This window comes from Mercenaria mercenaria, chromosome 1 (genome assembly GCF_021730395.1).
Source record: "Mercenaria mercenaria strain notata chromosome 1, MADL_Memer_1, whole genome shotgun sequence".
NCBI lineage: Eukaryota > Metazoa > Mollusca > Bivalvia > Venerida > Veneridae > Mercenaria > Mercenaria mercenaria.
Window position 1 is genome coordinate 107,698,673 of NC_069361.1, and position 20,853 is coordinate 107,719,525.

Genomic DNA, 20,853 nt, shown 5'->3' on the forward strand with positions numbered 1-20,853 from the left:
CCTACCAGGTCGAAGGGATACCTTAAAATACAGTCATCAAATCTATGTTGTTGTCCACGAAAAGTGGTTCTATTGTTTTTCCCTACAGTCAATTATTAAAAAAAGTTTACGTTAACAATATAAGTTATTTATAGTAACAAACAAAGGAAGTATCTTTGCAAAAAAAAAGGGCACATAAAAAATCCTACCAGGTACGTTGGTTAGAGAGAGAGAGGTCAAAATTAACCGCACAATTGATGGAGTTAGTAGAAAAATGGTTTTATCGATTTTTTTCCCTACAACCAGTAATATATAATAAAACAAGAGGCACGCAGGCCTATGGGGTTGCCATAGCTCATCGCAAGTGCCTGGACAATATGTAAGAAAAGAGTTATAGTTCTGATTTTCTAAGTAAAACGGCCATAATTCTGACAAAATGCAGGTGAGATTATGAGTCTTGACCTACATTGTCCCTTTCAAAGCTGTAGCACTGATAGATTTTGAGAAAAGGTGACCAAAACGAAAAAATTAACAAATAAACTCGAATTTTCTAAGTACAAAAAGGGCCATAATTCTAAGAAAATGCATATCAGAGTTATGGATCTTGGCCTACATAGAGAGTCCTCTAATGATGGTTAACAAGTGTTGCCAAGTTTCAAAGCTGTAGCTCGTCCAGTGATTGAGAAGAAAAGGTGTTGGACCTAAACAAACTTGATCGCGCCGACGGCGTGTTGGTTTTTTTTAAAAGTGACAACAATACATTTGAGATTTTGAAAAAAAGTCAGCCAAGCTAAAAAGTAAAGTACAAGATTAGCTATTGATAGTAACAACAAAGGGAAGAAGTAGTAATTCTAAAACTAGGGTACCTGGTCTTGTGCATGACACCCTGTTCTGATGGTGAACGATACTGTGCCAAGTTCATCAAAATCCCTCCATGCATGAAGAAGAAATGCTCTGGACAATTAGGTTCATTTGTATCCTTTGACCTCTAAGTGTTGGACTTGACATTAGAAATATAGGGAACCTGTATATGAACACTCCTTCTCAAGATGGTGCAACAATTATGCCAAATACATCAAAATCACTCTATGCATGAAGAAGAAAAAGAAATGCTGTTTTTTTCCGGACACGTCATTCTTGGATCGGACTTTGCCCTCTGTGACCTGACCTTAGACCTGGATTGTGCGGTGACACCCTTTCTCATGATGGTGAAACAATGTGCCAAGTTACATCAAAAAATTCCTCATGCATGAGAAGAAGCCCCAGAAAAAGTCATTACTGCCATCTGACCGTTATCTCAAGTGTGACATTGACCTTAGACCAGGGGGACTGATTTGTGCACGACACCCCGTCTAATTATGAAACATTTGTACAAGTTACCATTGGACTTCCCTACATGCATGAAGAAGATTAGTGCGACAACGTTTTGGACACTGCATGCCCGCCAGGGAGTTCCCATAATACATCCCGTTTTTCAAACAGGTGTATAAAAATAATGACTGCATGCAGAAAACCGATATGTCAAATTGTGACATGACCCGGACCAAAGAGATCCGGGGTTCACTGACACGACCACACCCTGATTAAATGAATCATCTTGTGGCAAACTATTTCAAATCCCTCCATGTGCCAAAAAGATATGGACCGGACACGCACATTTGTGTCAAATTATTTTCAAACCCCCCTATGAATTTACACAGATTAATGTTGATTGTCTTGACACGAGCTTTTAATTCTGCCAAATATTATTATATTATATTCCAGAAAACTGTCTTTTGTACATATATTTAAAATCTTAAATATGAATTAATAAGAGCAATGCGGGACTTTTCAAGTTCCGTTTCACATAAAAATTATACGGGACAGAGCGTTAAAAATTCTGGTTTAATGAAAATTTGAGCTACAAGTACGTCCCACTTTATGATGCTATAGTGGGACATTGGCATAACTCTATGAGAAAGAACGCATACTGAATTATATGTACCGGCATTGTTATAATTTGTCAGATTATCGGTGACAGCTGATTCAGTGTGTAAATTTTAATTCATTTCCAGCAATGGTAACTGAGATATTATATCAGCTTAAATTTGTATCCATAGGACACTGGTGCACCGAATCATTCCTGTCACTGTGCATGGTTTCATGACTCTAGGCCAAATATTCTTTAAGATAACTGCAGCACTTCATGTGTATTTTCCACTAAGTTGAGGACCATAACTCTAGTCTGGCTGAGTGAAATCCCAAACAGACCACCAGCTATATAACTTCACTGTATCAAAGGTTTATGACTATAGGCTAAAATACTTTTTTAGAATAATGTGACCCAACTTCGATATGATCCTATGTTGTTTTTGACTATTGGCAAGGCGTTCTAACCTTGGTCTTACAGAGTGAACTCCACCACAAAACTAAAAATTCATAAATCTGTGACATGCTGAATAACATTTCTACATGGTTTCATGACTCTATTTCAAATGATTTTTAAGAAATATGCAAGACACTTTTTAGCACTTAATCTGTATTTTTTTTACTAAGCTAAGGACCATAACTGGTCTGCCTGTGCCAAATCCCAACAGAGCACGGTGAAACTTACACAAACGATTGTAATGTTTTTACGAGGTCTACTCAAATATTTTTGAGGATGAAGCGACACAAACTTTTAGTCCCTTTATGCATATTTTGACTAAGTCAAGGGCTCTACTTGCACAGCTTACATACTGAATAAATTCCATAATGTTTCAAAACTTACATCAAATTACTTTTTGAGATATATGTGACAAAATCTGTGGTTTGGCTGTCTGAAATCCCAATTAAAAACAAGAGGACCAAATGGTCTTAGGTGGCTCACCTGAGAACAGCTTGATTAAATAAAATGAATATCCTGCTTAAATGCAACCTCTTTTGACATAGGGCAGGTATACTTTGATTTTGACCAGGTGACCTATGTTTATGACCAAAATGACCAATATTTGAATCGACCTAGATTTCATCAAGACACAACAATTTGATCAAATTTCTGAAGATCCACTGAAACATGCAGCCCTATTGCTACACACGGTTATTCTTCGATTTGTCCAGGGGACCTAGTTTTGACCCAAACATGACCCGCATATTCAAACTTGACATAATTTTCATTCAAGCAAACATTGTCATCAAAGTCATATGACATCCTGCCTAAAATGTAGCTCTAGTGCATTCACAAAGTTTTTCTTTGATTTACTGGGTGACCTAGTTCGTTACCCCAGGATGACCCCTATTTAACTCAACCCTAGATTTATCAAAAAAACATTCTGATCAAATTTTCATGAAGATCCAGTGAAAAATTGCAGCCTTTTGCTACAAGGTTTATTCTTTGATTTGAGCAGTTGACCCAACATGACCCATATTTGAACGTGACCAAACTTCATTCCAGACAAACATTGATCAAAATTTTATGAAGAGCCCGTGTAAAAGCAGTCCCCATGCAATGTACCACAAGGTTTTTTCTTTGTGATTTGACCCCTAGTGAACCCTAGTTTTTGATCCATTTTTATTTGGGTTTTACGGAGCCCAACCCAGTCTAGTTCTTATGCGCCAACAAAAGGAACAATTGTGGTTCCACATCTCATTTACATCCAAGATGACCAATTGAGAACCTTGACTTAGGTATCAAGGCATCAGTCTGACCAACCTTTCATGAAGATCAATTGAAAATAGCCTCTATCGCATATGCAAGGTTTTTCTTTGATTTGACGGGGACCTAGTTTTTTATCCAGATGCCCCAATTCAAACTTGATCTAGATTTAATCCCAGACAAACATTCTGATAAATTTCAATGAATATCCAGTGTAAAATGCAGCCCTGTGGCATACACAAGGTTTTTCTTGATTTGACGGGTGACCTAAGTTTTGACCCCAAAGATGAACCCAATTTGACTTGACCTAGCTTTGATCAGAACAAACATTTGATTCAAATTCATGAAGTCAAATGAAAAATACAGCCTCTACACTTACACAAGCTAAAGTTGACAGACAGACAGATGACGGACATCGAGCGATCACAATAACTCACATGGAGCATTGCAGGCTGAGTTTAATAAAATACAGGGACACACGTCACATGAACGACTGACAACCTGTGAGGTTCGATGACTCTGGGTCAAATACTTTTTGAGATATGTGCAACACAAATTCGGACGGACGGACAGAAGGATGCATGGACAGACAGATGTTCAAGGGTAACTCAAAGTGCCCCCTAAAAATGTGGGGGGGGGGGGGGGGGGGGGGCTTAAAAAGGGGCATGAGTTTGTTAAAAAGCAAAATAATGTTAAGGAACGAGTACACTGCAAGCGTGTGAACCCACAATGGCTAGGGAGATATAGATTTCCAGTTATAAAAAACTTAAACCAATTGGGATGTCACAATAGGAAGGAAAAAGTGTGATAGGATCTATATAAATAGAATGGTCTGTGTGATAACCGATGTAATTTATAAAGGGAAAACACACACCAACAAGGAAAAAAAGAGAAAATCCATCATGCCTGTAACTGAAAACTTGAACCTGCACCGCATCAAGAAAACTACTGCTTTTCAGAAACCAATCCGAGCTAAATCGATTGCTCAAGGACACAAATGCTGTCCTCCAAATTCATAAAACACCCTTAACAGACTTGTGGTAAATTTCATAAAGTGTATGAATGAAGAACTGTCCGAGAATGTGGAATATTTACATCAAAGGAAGGAAAGGAGAGGGATCCAAGACAGTTAGACAGTTGTGTTTTTGTCTTTGTAGTTCCGGCCGTTCTCTGCGGCGCACTTCTCTTCCGAGAATTAATAATTTCATAAATATAATTTCCAGATTCTATGTCTCTACTAATAACTTATGCGATAACATATATATATATACACTGTGTCGGCCATCAATTTAAAACTAGGTCAGACACAAAATCCCGTTAATTAATTGGAGGACTGGTTATTTTATTAGTGGGCATTGATATGCTAGCTGCCCGCTACTACTACGACAGGCTGGTCGGACTCTCAGCTGTTCAACGTGGCGATAAGCATGGACCAGCGCCTATGTCACAACCTGCTTGTCGAATTGAAATGATGTTAGGAAACATGTGTACAGTCTAAAATTGTCTGAATAAGAACATCTTCGTGTTGCTGATAAAATTAAACAGGTTTCATCCGTAAGAATGCTTTCAATTTCATGGATAAACCCTTCCTTAATGTTTGAAAGTAACTGCAACGAGCCAAAGGTGTTCTCTAGTTTCATCTCTTCATTGCATAATTTGCCAGGTTGCAAGGACAGTGTTCTGGTTAAATATAGCCAGTGTGCATGGAGTATGTTCTTCCAGTAAGCAATCTGGCCCTTTGCTCTCTGCTCGTTAATTCATGTGTCTAGATTCGTGACCGTCCATAGTTGCTGCGGACTACTGACAGGATCCTTTTGTACCGGAGATAGCTATTGCTATGATGACTTAAGTGAAGTTCCTTTCCACAGTTTCCCCAGTATATAGTATTGCTTTTATGAATGTGTTTCCAATTATCCTTAGTTGAGAACGTCACAAAGTAATTCTTCTGGTGAAGGTAGGCGCGTTATTTGCTAAAATTATTTGACATTTGAAGAGAATGAATAACCTATTAATATCTGACCATGGCAAGTTGTCTTGTCAAGATTCATATATCAAAAGATTGGTAATTTGTAGTTTAGGAAAGTGCTAGTGTGTCCTGTCTATAGTCAGTTCAACCGGTTCACCTCCAAGCAGCTGTGGTAGGACAGCCCAGCTTAGACGTTCTATGCTGGCAACCTTGAATTTGCGATAAATTTTTATCTGGTAAATTCTAGTTTTCTGAGGGCTTGTTTTTGTTTAAAGTTGTACTGCAATGCCATTATAGAAATCCAGGTTGAACATATGTCATCCATATTTTATCTGTTGCTTTTGGTTGGACATTCCTTGACATGCATGTAGACGGTCCCCAGAAGCGAATATACTGTCTTCTGTGCTTTTTATTTATCATAATAATCTGTATCTATTGAATCATTGTTGTTTCGTTAAACCTAAGTGTTTAATGATGAACACACAAGATCGATTGACCATTTATTGTAACGTTTGGTGACTGACTTCCCAACAGCAAGTATTCTGATTTATCAGGATTTATCTTGCTAGTTCTCTTTTTGTATAAAATCTACCATGGCGAGGCAGGATTGAAGTCTGCCGTGTGTTTGAAAGTCATGCTGTGCATTTGCACATGTAGGGGCTGTACTTTTACGTTCCGAGGGAAGCACATAATCCCACTGTTTGTATTGTGTGAGCAAATGTTGTGATATATGTTGTATGTGTGGACATATGTGGCCCCCTTGCTTGGTACCTTGTGTGAGTTCAAAGTCTTCAGAACAACTACTTCACATTTGATTTCACTGTGGACTGTCTGTATAGATTCTTAGAAGTAGCCAAAAAGATCCTTGAACACCAATATGAAAATGTGTGTGTGTGTTCAGGTTTAACGTCTTTTTCAACAATTTTTCAGTCATAAAGTTTATTGAATAAAATCTCATGGTTGACTCTGTCAAACGCCTTTTGAGCATCAAGTGTTACAAAGAGTAGTGGTTGGCTTCCCTGTGATACTACAAATGCTTTGAGTAACGAGGAAAGAGAAAGCTGCACTCATAGAAGAACTGTTTCAGTAGGCCACTTTGTACTGGGTTTTGCTGATTATCAAAAATAGCATCTAATCTTTTCTTCAGAATAGATTCCAATATTTTTGCAAGGATGTCAGAGACTACAATTCCTCTATAGTTATTTGTTAAAAATTTTGTCTTTTCCTTTTTTATGTATTGCTGTGAATATCCACAGTTCAGATGAAGAAGAACATAAAGTTCTTCAAAGATCATATTATTATTCAGTTATGAAGGCACTATTGCCATATTTGTATTTGAAATGTCACTTGAAATTATTAGTAACCGTTAACATCCGAAGCTTTTCCAGAGTTTAAGGATTCAATTGCTTTCAGTACATCAGGTGTGACACTGGCCTAAGGTATATTTGTCTCTAATAAATTTCTTTCAATATAATGTTTTGTTCTTCTGCTAGTGTACTTTATCAATTTTTGGTATATTGTACTGAATCGGGGTTGCCTTTTTCAAAATGATTTCCACTCTGCCAGGATATTTTCAGTTCCAATGAGTTTCTTTACCATCCACATTTAGCATTTGCACATTGTCATTAACTGTTTTTCTTTGTTTATTCACAAGTTTGTAAAATAATTTGTTATTTGATCCGTTAGTTTTCATTATTTCTGTTATATGTTTTGCTTTTGTCTAGCATAGGCTTGGCATTGTTGTTGACATATTACAGTCTTTTCTTGCTTTTCAATTTATTTCTGGTTTTCTCACATGTTTTATTAGTTTTCTTCCATTCATAATGACTTAGTTTGGCCTCCTTTGCAATTTTTCCTATTTGCTGGTTCCAAATCCCCCGACCTTTCTTTTTTAAAGTTTTCAGTTTCTGATATCTGGGAATTGGTTTATTTGCTGCACTGTGAAGTGATTCTGTCAAGTGTTTAATCTTTCCTTCGACTGAATACCTTTTTGTTGATTCGGATTTTGAGTTCAGTGATTTTTCTACTTCATTCTTGTATATTTTCGTATTACATTCAGACCATTTTGTCTTCGGAATAACAGATTTAGGTTTTAAATTCACGTGTCGTTTTCTAGTTTCAGCGTTTAAAATCAGCGTCATCAAAGTATAATCAGAACAATTCAAACTATGCATTTCATGAGTATGTATTTTCAAAATTTTACAAGCATTTGTTACTTTAAAGAGAAAATAGTCTATTTTTGACATAAATTTTCCATTATGGTGATAAAAAGTATAATCATCACTTTTGTCTATCAGACGTTAAAAGATTTTTTTCATCAACGAAAGATTGAAAGAGTAAATCTCTACCACTATTTCTTATAAGAAATGCATTCATATCTCCGCAGATGATAATGTCATGTGAGTCTTTATAGATTTCAAGAATTTCTCAAGTTCAGCAAGCATTTCCTTGTATTCAGAATCAGAGTTCTTTGAACTAGACAGCATGTAGATGTTTATTAAACATAGGTTTTGTTGACGTTTCTATTTCAACTAGAAATGTGTCCATGGGACACAGATGCCCCCACTACATGACAAAGAACACAGATCAACTTTGGGAAAACAATATGTTGCTATTAAAATGACAATTTTTTCCTAGGTCAGGGGCCATAACTCCTACAATATTGAGTAAATCCGGATGCGAAACCCCAGGTGCACAACTGCACATGCTGACCAACATTCCTGTAAACTTTGGTGACTCTAGGTCAAATACTTTTGGAGCTACGTGCGACGCAACATTAAAACAAGAGCTGTCTGTAAGACAGCGTGCTCGACTTCTCAGTGCTTGACTCTGAATTAGAGCTTTGCCAGTAAAAAAATTCCAAGTTAAAAAGGGACATAACTCTGTCAAAATTATAATCAGAGTTATGGGAATTGTGTCTCCTGGTGTAGACTTAGATAGTAAATAACTGTTTAGAGTTTCAAGTCAAAAGCTTTAATAGTAACAGAAATATTTGACTTTTAACAAACAATTCTAAGTTAAAAAGGGGCATAATTCTGTCAAAATTCAATTCAGAGTTATGAGGATTGTTTCTCCTGGTATAGACTGTGATGGTAAATAAGTATTTTAAGTTTCAAGTCAAAAGCTTTGATAGTAAGAGAGATATTTGACTTTATCGAAATCTTTAACCAAAAATACCAAGTTAAAACGGGGCATAATTCTGTCAAAATTCAAATCAGAGTTATGGGAATTGTGTCTCCTGGTGTAGACTTTGATTGTAAACAACTATTTTGAGTTTCAAGTAAAAAGCTTTAACAGTAACAGAGATATTTGACTTTATCAAATTTTTTTAAAAATCCTAAGTTAAATTTTTTTTAAAAATTCTAAGTTAAAATGGGGCATAATTCTGTCAAAATTCAAATCAGAGTAATGGGGATTGTTTCTCCTGGTGTAGACTTTGATAGTAAATAACTATTTTAAGTTTCAAGTCAATAGCTTTGACAGTAACAGAGATATTTGACTTTATCAAAACTTTAACCAACGGCGACGCTGACGCCGACGCTGGGGCGAGTGCAATAGCTCTACTTTTTCTTCGAAAAGTCGAGCTAATGACCAATTTTTAACTTAGTCAGGGGCCATAACTCCTACACAACTGAATGAATCCGGATGCAAAACCCCAGGTGCACAACTGCACATGCTGACCAACATTCCTGGAAACTTTGGTGACTCTAGGCCAAATTCTTTTGGAGCTACGCGCGACAAAACATTAAAATGACCAATTTTTAACTTAGTCAGGGGCCATAACTCCTACATGACTGAATGAATCCGGATGCAAAACCCCAGGTGCACAACTGCACATGCTGACCAACATTCCTGTAAACTTTGGTGACTCTAGGTCAAATACTTTTGGAGCTACGCGCGACACAACATTAAAATGACCAATTTTTAACTAAGTCAGGGGCCATAACTCCTACATGACTGAATGAATCTGGATGCGAAACCCTAGGTGCACAACTGCACATGCTGACCAACATTCCTGTAAACTTTGGTGACTCTAGGTCAAATACTTTTGGAGCTACGCGCGACACAACATTAAAATGACCAATTTTTTACTAAGTCAGGGGCCATAACTCCTTCACGACTGAATGAATCCGGACGCGAAACCCCAGGTGCACAACTACACGTGACCAACATTCCTGTAAAGTTTTGTGACTCTACGTCAAATACTTTTGGAGCTAGGCGCGACACAACACTAAAATGACCAATCTTTACAGTCAGGGGCCATAACTCCTACACGACTGAATGAATCCGGACGAGAAACCCCAGGTGCACAACTACACATACTGACCAACATTCCTGTAAAGTTTTGTGACTCTACGTCAAATACTTTTGGAGCTAGGCGCGACACAACATTCTCGGAAGGACAGGCGGACAAGGGCAAATCTATATGCCCCCCACACAGTGGGGGCATAATAATAGAGTTGTAAGTTCATCTCCTTGTTGATTGTCACTAATTTGCTGAGTTCCTTTTTCCAGAATATACATACACCACCGTAACCTCTGGTGAATTTATAGTCTAACCAAGGATCACTGTCATCAGCACTTTTTGAAAATATATCAAATTTTTCATCTAGAGTTCAGAATGATACATTGTGTGTGGATAGATATGGGTGGCCTCCTCTGCCCTCCCTAGAGAAAAAAATGTCATGCACATCAGCACTTCAAATCTTGTATGGTTTCAATGTGACAGTAGTTTGCTCACGCCTCAGTCACAATCAAATGCATACTTTTTAGGTGCTCCATGTTATACACCCAAATTTAAAAGTGCATGTTTATATATTCTGTCTTCAGCACTTCAGGAGTTACATATCACTACCCAGTTGCAGGTAAAACTACTATCAGGTAGCTGATGTACATATAAAACGAACGCCATGCTGTCCAATAACAGAAAAAAGGCCAAAATTCAGCGTTATATTGTTTCACCTTAAAAAATGTGCTTTTTGTCTTTTCATTTTAAATAAAACCTGAACCAACAAGACCTTTTTGTGCTGTTTGGTTTACAGGAAAATTCGTCTTCTTTCAGCTGCAAGTTATTTCAACTGTCTATGTCACCCACAACAGAAGCTATGTACTAAAAGACTGAAATGACCGTTTTGCTCTATATTTTGCCTTTTTACTCTTCCTCATATCAGATATGTGTTTTCATTATAAAATAATTCTTTTTTTACTGTCTTATTTGTCTCTGTGTGAACTTCAGTCTACCTTCTTCTGAAAATAATAGCATTCTTTCAGGTGGAAGTTTCTTATCTCCTCAAGTTTGACTCTGAACAGACAATGATAAATGCGCCATTTTTTTTGTCCTGTCCGTAGACACCTATTTTCTTTGTGAAGGATGCAATATTAGAGTTTAATCACTGTTGCTATGAAAGCTGCTAGGATAGTGTCTAAGTTGATAAACATTAGACGGAATTAAACTGGGTTATATAAATAGTTGTTGAATTGCAAAATGTCTTGTCCGTAGACACATGTCTTGTCCGTAGACACTAAAGAAACGAAGGTTTTTTGACAAATATCATTTATAAAATCATACTGGAGCTATTTATCAAGTTTCAATGATACACCACACTTAATGTTTATACAAAATATAGAATAAATATATTTCTAATGAAACTTACTTCTTCCAAATGCAAAATGTTACCCATTTATTCTTGTGTGTACAATCTGAATCTGAGAAGTACAATGGATATAGAATATGTTTTAATCTTATACATGACTTATATATATGTTAAAAGCTATCAAAAAAGGAATAATACATTTCTTTCTAACCCTCCCTTTGTTATGGCAAAAACAAGGCATACAATGATGGTGTCTACGGACAAGACATTACGCAAATACTATTCAATATATTTTCTGTTTTCAATAAAAACCAGCAATGGACCTTAGAAATATATCAAGAGTTCTTTGAAATAAATCAAGAGACTCTGAAATTCAAAAAAACCCCCAATCTTTTAAAAGTTAGTAGTAAAACAGAAAGAATGAGAAGATAGAAGCAAAATAATTTGACATTGGGTCATATTCTAGTGGAGTATGATCTATTGTTAGACATGGTGTGGGCTGTCCACTTTCAATTTAAAAACATTTTGTTATAAATCCACTCAATATGGCATATTTCTGTGCTCTTCAGGGCCAAGATATAATGGTGATTGGTTTTCAAGATTTCATTCTATTCATTTGCCGATCAACTTTTATTCTGTAACTGACTGAAATCACATAAATTGAAGCAGTTTAAAACATCTTAAAAAAAAATTACAAGCAATTTACTATGTGATTAACGTAGTCTCCTAGCAGCTTTCTCCTTTCAAAAATGAGAGCTATTTAGATTGTTTGTTTTTGGGGGTTTTAATCCCCTTTTTTCAACAGAATTTCAGTTATGTAACTTAACAATTGTTAATTGATTCTGTACTGTACAAACATGTTCTCTGCAAGTAACTGCCAACTTCCCCACATGCATCAGAGGCAGAGGTCTAGAATTTTGAAATCATAGTTTGATTTACGATTTGATTTAATAACATTTGTTCCAGTATTTTTTCCAAGAAAATAATATTAATATAGGTGATAACATGAAAAAAAGAAGTAAATGTGATAAAAAGATAGTTAAAAAACTTTGTCTCCAGTCATACTATCTTACATAATGGAAAAAGGTCAATATTAATCAAAAATATTACTGGCTAGAAAAAGATAATGTATCTTGGAAATTTAAGAAAAAAGCATAATATGTAAGTCATTAGCTGACTCAAAACTAAGTGATAAAAACTTATCACAGTGAACATTTAATTATTCTGTAAACAGGTTAAAATTCACAGGAATTTTATTTTGCAGGACTACTTAAAATATTAGTATGAGTTATATCATAAATGGATCTCACAGAATAAATGTCATGAGTATTTTACAACATACAGCTATTTAAGCAGTCAGCAAGGGAGTTTGTTTCATTAGTTTTCCATTTAAGACACAGTTGTAATCTTTTTAAGATGTTGTTCGTGAGCTATAAGTTTAACAAGTTCTTCCTACTTTTTTTTAATGTTTCTACTTTAATGGACATGTTTAGATGAACTCATAGAGTTCTTCATGTTAAACTTTGTGTTTATACTTTTTTACCATTTCTTGATTGATATGGTTGATAACAGCATGTAAATATATTTGCCTCAACAAAGTCTAGTCAGGTGGTTTCTTCCACCATCCAATTTCAGGAAGATTGTGGTTTATTTGTTTAGTTGAGGTTAAAAGTTATTACAGATAAATAAACATAGTCTAAATGGTGTACATAAACAGGCTGCAAGGTCAGTTCTTAAGCCCATTAAATGCATGAGCATTGATCAGAAACATTATTACTCTATCTGTCTTTTAGACAGAAATTATGGTCAAATGTCTTGTCCGTAGACACCAAGCTGAAGGAGATTTTTAACAGCCTATTTCAGTGAGGATCCTTCCAAGTATCATTATTTTTAGTATATAGTGAAATATGAAAACAAATAGTCCTAATTTATGTAAGCAATAGCACAGAACTTGTCACATAATGACATTTGATTTAGTCACAGTTGTTCAAATCCTTCAATTATTCGAAGACACATTCCGAAGACCTTCAATTATACTTCTTTTCATAAATTTGTTGTTATTTACTTGTTCTTGGTCATTTTAAACATAAAAAGTTCAACAGAACTAAAAGACTGTCTTCTAATACCTATGTAGAAAGCACTTGGCGATGATGTCTTGTCCGTAGACTTTTTGGGTAAATTTCGGCTTTCATTTTAAAATTGCGATATCTCTGCCAAACATAGTCGTAATCACAAAAATGAGACCATTATTTAAAGAGAAATGACTGAATTTTTAGAAAAATAACATATTTGAGTTGAATAAATGCATTTCAAAAGGTATGCAAAAACTGAAAGCAAGTAGAAAACAAAAATTTCTAGAATTTTGAACTTCAAAAGAAGATAATAACTACAAATCTTTGTGTAATTTATTAGTTTTTTGGGTTTTCTGCATTACTTTTATGTACCTTATCATGTGGTAACAATTTTGTTGGGTCTCAAAGAGTTATTTGAATAAAACAGTCCTTTAAAAATGGTCATGTCTGTTTTATTTTTTCCCTGAAGATTCATCTTAATATCGAAAAAAAAATATTGTCGAACTATCAGACAACGACAACTACCATTGTTTTTGTAGAACCAAAGTATATGGTAAATTAACATTTCAAAATAAAAGAGTTTTACAAACTTTTATTTTTGACCCCAAGTGAAACAAAAAAATGCATTTGATTGTGACTGAGGCGTCAACAAACTTGTTGGGTGATTGGGGCCTTTGTCCATCTGAGAAAAGCCAAAGTCACAAACAACTTTTGTAATCATGTGTATGTTTCATTTGAATCCCTTTGAGAAACTGAAGTACTCTTCTCCAAAAACATTTTGAATGGGGCCTCACATTACTTACACATCAGTTCCTTGCATCTAGGCATTCCGCGATAATGATGATATATATTATGAACAAGAGCTGTCTCCATAGGATGACACATGCCCCCGATGGCACTTTGAATGAACAGTTATGGCCGATGTTAGAGTTTAGGACCTTTGACCTATGGACCTGGGTCTTGCACGTGACACGTCGTCTTACTGTGCCACACATTCATGCGTAGTTATTTTAAAATCCATACATGAATGACAAAGATATGGACCGGACACGCCCATCAATGCACTATCATGAAATATGACCTTTAACGTCTAAATGTGACCTTGACCTTTGAGCTACGGACCTGGGTCTTGCGCGCGACACGTCGTCTTACTGTGGTACACATTCATGCCCAATAATTTTAAAATCCATGCATGAATGACAAAGATATGGACCGGACACATCCATCAATGCACTATCATGAAATATGACATTTAACGTCTAAGTGTGACCTTGGCCTTTGAGCTACGGACCTGGGTCTTGCACGCGACATGTCGTCTTACTGTGGTACACATTCATGCCAAGTTATTTGAAAATCCATCCATGGATGACAAAGATATGGACCGGACACGCCCATCAATGCACTATCATGAAAAATGACCTTTAACGTCTAAGTGTGACCTTGACCTTTGAGCTAGGGACCTGGGTCTCGCGCGTGACACGTCGTCTTACTGTGGTACACATTCATGCCAAGTTATTTGAAAATCCATCCATGGATGACAAAAGATATGGACTGGACATGAAAATTGCGGACAGACCGACAGACAGTTTAAAAACTATATGCCTCCCTTCGGGGGCATAAAAACATATATAGACAATCCAGGACCCAAAAATAAATCCAGCACCCATTTACTATATACAGATTAATAGTTAATGGCTTAAGGATTTAATTTTGGGTTATAGACTGTCTATAAACGTTTTTCATAATATATATCATCATTATCGCAGAATGCCTAGATGCAAGGAACTGATGTGTAAGTTAATAATAATACAATATTTACTTCTATTGTAAAATGCAGGAAAAAGTTAACACTACACAAAGACAGAAATAAAGCACAACAATTTGCAATACTTACAAAAATATTTCTGGTAAAATTGCCCAATTCTCTATTCTGCCTTTTCTGTTTCAGTACCAAAACAACTATATCCTAGATAGTATAACAACACTAACACAAATAAACCCAAGTCCGATAATAATTCCACCATCGATTAATAAATAATTCACGTACGAGAATGTTGATCTCCTGATAGATTAATGATTACAGCATGATGGTCATGACATGAGGTCAGGATATATAACGAAATCATGAATCTTATTTTACTGAAAATAAGTCAAAGGAAATTCAGCTTACCAATATCTAAGCTATTAAACTACTATTTGGTGCATCATATGCGTACATAAGTTTCTCTAAATAGGTCCATAAAAGTGCTTTTTAGCTCGTTCAAGCTTCACCAAACTGTACCTGTCAAAAGTAAGGAGTATCTAAGGGATGTAACTACGTTAAAAATAAACCCAAAGTTTTATATATGTTTTGCGCTTGATACTTTTTAACACATACTACGAAAATTTGGTAATCCTTTGCTTGATTTTGTTATATTGCATTTAAAGCAAACAAGAAAGGCGGAAATTCCATGAAAACCAGGTTTTCAAAGTTTGCATCACACAAACAGATTCTGTTTAAAAAAAGGGTCATGTTCTATCATACATATCTGACTGCATCCAATCATGCCATTCAGCAGTATAGGTATAAGAAAAGTACATGTGTCAGGCTATAGATGTAACTTATGATTCTTTGATAAAAGCTACCTAAACACATTTAAAGTTTGCTGATAATTTTTCTATTTAATAATTTTTACCTGGTTCCAGAGTTATAAATTTAACTAACTTTCTGAAATCAGACAGACTGCTTATTTTACTTCTAACAACATCTAAGTTTCTGCCCTACAAGAAATAGGGTACAGGGTAAAACGCAGACCACATACAGATAATTTAGTGACTGCAGACCACATACACAAAGAAGGGTTTTCCCTTATGCAGACCATATAGGTAAAGAAGGATATTGGAAAACGCAGTGAATATTGCCTGCTGCACAGTAAATTGGCCAATTTTTTAAAAAAGCATGCATGTAATGCCGTTTTTCAAAAAGAAAATGTTTCTAGAACCATTTGTTTTGTTTTATTTTTTGGACATCATTACAAAGTAAAGGTATCTGAAAGTGTATTTTTTTCAATTGGATCAGCAGAAAAAAAATACAGCCAAATTAGTACATGAAAAACACCCAGTTTTACCTTAATGCATTATCATCTGTTGTTTTTTTTTTACTCCTTTTTCAAATTGACAGTTCTATTTTCCTAGTGAACAAATCATTGAATTTTTTTTACTGTTAAAAAGAAAATGTTGTTACCTTTACATTGATACTTATAATAATTCATGACATATAGTAAAATAATTTTTTAAATAAAAAATGCTCTGCGTAATGCCTGCACTTTTTTTTTTTAAACCATTAAGTACTAAATTTTTATCACATTTAAGAACTCTAAACATGAACTGAAAAATTTTCTATCTCAGTCAAGCATACTATAAGTAAACACCAAGTAACAAGCGCCTTTTAAACATTTTGAATAAAATTTTGGTGAAAAATCTATTTTCCCTAAAAAATTCTGTTTGTGATAAAAAAATGTGTAACAGCCGTCCCCCCACATTAATTATTTAAATAGAAGAAGCAAAACTTAATTAAACACTGATTCTGATTCAGTTTTACATACTGATTACGAAAAATGAGTAATATGCTATGTTTTAAAGAAAATAATTACTAATGTGTAAAAGTTGTCTGTAACATCCGTCCCCGTAACATCCACCCCCCTAAGCATGGCAGCTAATAAATTGTATATCTACTTTATTTCAAAGGCTAAATGAACTTTGTTTAACTTATATTAACAAAACCAGGAAAAAATACATCAAAATGATAACTTTTTTTTGTGGTCATAATGTATCATTTAAAAAACAAAACAAAAAAAAACCAACAAAATTTAGCAATTTAAAATTTAAAAAAAAAATGCATTTTTAGAGAGGGGGGGGGGGGGGGGGGCCATGGGGGAGGAGATTTTTTTTACTTAAACGATGAAAAAAGTGTAAAAAGATGGTATGATTTTGAACAGTATGTTCATGCAAATAATCAAGAAACAAAAAAGAAATTTAAACTACAATAAAATGTCTTCATTATATGCCTATAAAATAAGGGGACGGGTATTACAAAAAAAAAGGACAGATGTTACATTACTTTTATGTCAAAGTATTTTTCAATTTAATTTTTTAAACTTAAATAGGTTAAAGCCATGCAAGTCTTTCCTATGAATTTTAACATTTAGGTCAATAAATAAAGCAAAAAAAATCAAATTTCTCGGTGGCAGAAAAAGTTGCAGATTAATAGGTGTTAACAACATCTTATCAATTAGTTATAAAAACACTGAACTTCAGCAGCATGAACTAATAAACAAGTTAATCCCCTCTCAAAGGGCCATTTTTATTACCTAATGGGGTTATGGTTAACAATAAATGGACCCTGACCTTGCTCCTGTAAAAACAATATTTTATTCTTAACGAGCTTTGATTAGACAAATGGATCATATCTCACCAAAGGAGGGGGAGGAGCTACCTGTCGGAATATGCAAATTAGAAAAGTGACCAGTGCTTAATTAAATTTAATGCTAAGAGCCTATAAATTCATATGTTTGAAAAAACAGTATTGTTAAAGTTCTCAAACATTGACCAACAAGCTAAAAGAGAAAAAGAGAAAAAAAGAGACGCCCGAGAGAAAAACTGAAATGAAATAAGATATTATATTGAAATTTGAAAATTAACTTAATTTAGTAATATTTGTAATTGAATTCAATATTAATTCATGTATTTCTGAACAAAATTATTACTCTACATTAAAAGTTCAGTGGTGCCGAGTAAATAAAATCATTTTTTAAAAACAAAATCATATATACTGGCAAGGCTAGATGTGATTTATGTCGCTGGCAATGAGATTTAGTCACATAAATGTATATTTATGTAGATCTAAGCTTTATAATAAGCTAAATCTGATGTACTTTATACCTATGCATTTGCTTATGAAAAACAATGTTCTATAACATCAGTCCCCACTCTTCATATTGATATTTGTGTGTTATTTTGAAATATATTTGCAACTTATTGACTAACAAATGAAATGATTATATTAAAGCTGTGTTTGTTCCTTTCTTTTAAAGCTGTTTTGGTAAACATCCCTTTGTGTTTATGTTTGATATTGAAAACATAAAATTTTGTACTTTCTTCTTCCTGAAATCTTGGGATTCAACAAATGAAAACAAAAAAGAATAGATATAATATCAGAAATATTTCTGTTTTATTTGTTAAGGAGAACCCATATAACAACAAAAATAAGAAATTGACATCTAAACAGCAGAAAACCTCAAACAGAATTTAACATTTAATATGTGTATGTAACATCTGTCCCCTTGCTCGACTGCCCGAGGAAAAACTAAAAAAAAGAAAAAAGAAATGATAACTAAAAAGATATCTTTTCTTCACTTGAATGGCAATATAGACATACTACGGCCTTAAAATATATCATCCCGTCGCTTTTATTTTTTACGGCAAAATGCCTTCTTCAAAGAAATCGATTTGACAATTAATAGATGTAACTAAAACAAATTTTGTGCAAAATCATTTTCTCTGAATATCGCATATTGCTGAAAAATGTAGGAAACAGAGTTAAAAGTATCATGTGATTTAATTTCCTCCGCGTAGGAGTTAAAAATATTTTTAAAGGTAGTCAATTCTGACATTTTCGAAATATTTACTTATTTAATTCATGAAAATAATTCAATACAATGAATCTGAATTAAAAAGCACAGTATTGAAATAAATGCGAATTGATCAAGTTATAGTGATGGATATATTGTTTTCTTTTAATATTGAAAACTTATACTTTTACAACTTCAAATGCATAAAAATAATATAGATCTATTAAAATTATTTAAATCAAAATAATTGGGAATATTATTTCTAATTCAAATGTTTTAATTAAGTGTCCTTTATAAAAGAATGACATAGTGGCAGTTTTTCACATTCTATGTCGTCTGCGTTTTCCAATATCCTTCTTTACCTATATGGTCTGCATAAGAGAAAACCCTTCTCTGTGTATGTGGTCTGCAGTCACTCTATCTGTATGTGGTCTGCGTTTTACCTTGTCCCAAGAAATAGCTCCATTCACAAACAACGGAAATGAATTAACAATTATAAAGTAGTAGCGCCTGTGGTTACATCACTGACTGCATACATTTAGGTAATGTAAGATTGATCAGCGATTTAAAGCAGTCCATCCAACAAATGGCATCACTGACTGCAGTTTAGATTATGTAAGTTAATTCCTGATTCATGTGATGTCTCACATAGTTCCAGTTTGATCCGAGGTATTGGCATATCAGTACAAACTGGTTTATTTGTTATGGGTGAACCAAGCATTAGATATTAGTTTTGTTGTTTGTTTTCTTGAGAAAAAAGTGTGCCCTCTGAAAGGTTAAATAAAATCGTACTTGTTAGGTATACTGGTTGGGAATCAGATTCCGGACAGGACCAGTTTCTGGACACATGTAATATTTGCTTTATTTCGTTGGTATTCACGTAATTGTTTCATCTAGATCATTTAGATGTTTGTTCTTCATGTCTACAACAAACCGCTATATTACAAGGCTGTATAATGTTAGGATTTATGGTGATACCTTACCTGTGCTTACAAAACAACTTTCTGTCTTAACGGGACATGAAGATAGCATTGCACATGCGCAGTAGTTTACACTTGCCAAGATATCAAGTGGGGAAGAAATATTTAAACTACATATTGTCTGCTGATAACATCTGCTACTTTTAATTTCACGGTAATAATTACATAAAATGCAGGGCTGTCGATTTTCACACTAATCTTATTCTATATTGATTGGAATTATCAAGAATTCCTATTAGACGAAATTCGAGTTTTTTACAGTCAACCTCTGTTTGCTTTCGTAGCTGGTATTGAACGTCGGGTTATGTTTCATGTGCATTTTTGAAGAGAATAATAAAGAAAATTGTGTAAAAATAGTTTAATTACTTATTTTGGTATCAAAATAACAGCAAAACATCATCAAAATATTTGTCCGGCTACTGGTTTACCTCACGGGGAAAATAACTTCTTTTAGTGACCCCATTTGAGGCCACATGGAACCCATATTTTACGTTACAACGCAACGCTGATTAGAACATCAGACGCGGAAGGAGCTGCAGTTTGTACAGTGTGGGCTTCATTTATGTCAAATATTATTTTAAGGAATAATGGAGCCGAAATATGAAAAGGTGTCCGGAAACTGGTTCCCAACCAGTACACTCACTGACACCACCTAGGCAAATGGCGCTAAAAAATATGGGAGTGGCATAATGGGGGATAAAAATAGTCCTCAAGGTTTTTATAAATAGTAAGTCAGTCTTTATATACACGTTTACTCAATATAAATACACCTTTCAAGAGTAACTAGAATGTGTCTGTAGGACACAGGGTGTGCCCCCCCACTGGTACAATTGTGACAAATAAGGGGAAATAATTTAAATGTTTGCAGTCTTAATGGGGTATAGCCTCAACAAACATTTTATGAAAAGGATTCATTATTCTAGGCCATATACTTTTTGAGCTATGAGCATCACAAACATAAAATCTACTAGTTTGGCTATTTCAAGGGCTGTAACTCTGTAATAAGCGCTAAGATTCTCAAGAAAAATGCCAAGTGCGCA

At 34.6% G+C, this 20,853-nt stretch overlaps 1 protein-coding gene across 2 annotated transcripts in view; it reads right to left on the reverse strand.

Annotated features, from left to right (window-relative positions):
- Positions 1-15,549, reverse strand: part of LOC123527300 (abhydrolase domain-containing protein 2-like) — a 44,168-nt gene extending 28,619 nt beyond the window's left edge. Inside the window, exon 1 of one of the 2 annotated variants that reach the window (XM_045306694.2) lies at positions 15,395-15,549. The gene's annotated coding sequence lies outside the window, so the exon portion shown is untranslated. Of the gene's footprint in view, positions 1-15,118; positions 15,337-15,394 lie in introns of those variants that run through there. The other variant, XM_045306691.2, reaches the window with a different exon arrangement.
- Between the last annotated feature and the right edge of the window lie 5,304 nt (positions 15,550-20,853).